This window comes from Pteropus alecto, unplaced genomic scaffold (genome assembly GCF_000325575.1).
Source record: "Pteropus alecto unplaced genomic scaffold, ASM32557v1 scaffold152, whole genome shotgun sequence".
NCBI classification, from domain to species: domain Eukaryota; kingdom Metazoa; phylum Chordata; class Mammalia; order Chiroptera; family Pteropodidae; genus Pteropus; species Pteropus alecto.
The window spans coordinates 5,154,827-5,155,486 of record NW_006432227.1 but is presented as its reverse complement, the minus strand read 5'-3'; the positions used below and the strand labels follow the sequence as shown (position 1 = coordinate 5,155,486).

Sequence of the window (660 nt, the reverse complement as noted above, 5' to 3'; positions counted from 1 at the left end):
AATATACCATTCTCAGAGTTTTAATAGAACTATTCAAAAATTCAGTAATTACAGTGAAAGAAAGACAAAATGATTAACATATGAAAATATAATTCCGTCTACGGCCATGCTACCCTGAACAAGCCCAATTTCATCTGATCTCGGAAGCTAAGCAGAGTAAGGCCTGGTTAGTACTTGGATGGGAGACCACTTAGGAAGACTACGTGCTATAGGTGTAAAAATAAATAAATAAATAAATAAATAAATAAAGGGTTGTGAGCTGACAAGGCTCTTGCAGTCTGTGAGGTCAACCAAAGGTTGCCTTGCCTAAAAAATAAAAATAAAATAAAATATAATTCCACCTGGAATATATTAAGTGGTAAACACTTAAAACATATTTCAGGTAGGCAAGGAAGTTCTAGCCTGCTTATTTTCTTGAAGAGAAAGCCAAGAATATAATGAGGACAAATGATAGAATAATCAAATATAAGCATATTTTACTCATAGTTGTATATTAAAAAACAAGTTGCTATAATTTTGCATAAAAGCAAATATATGCTGTTTCAAGGTTTAATAAAGTTTGTCCAGCTGTACATCACCCAATCCTATACATGTTAAAACATATTAAAAACAACTTTAAAAATCTGCCAATTAGAGTGTGATAAAACCTAAATATACGAC

General features: G+C 31.4%; 1 pseudogene; it reads left to right on the top strand.

The window, feature by feature from the left end:
• The first annotated feature begins 96 nt into the window (after window positions 1–96).
• LOC112475868 lies at window positions 97–215 on the top strand (annotated as a pseudogene).
• The last annotated feature ends 445 nt before the right edge of the window (window positions 216–660 follow it).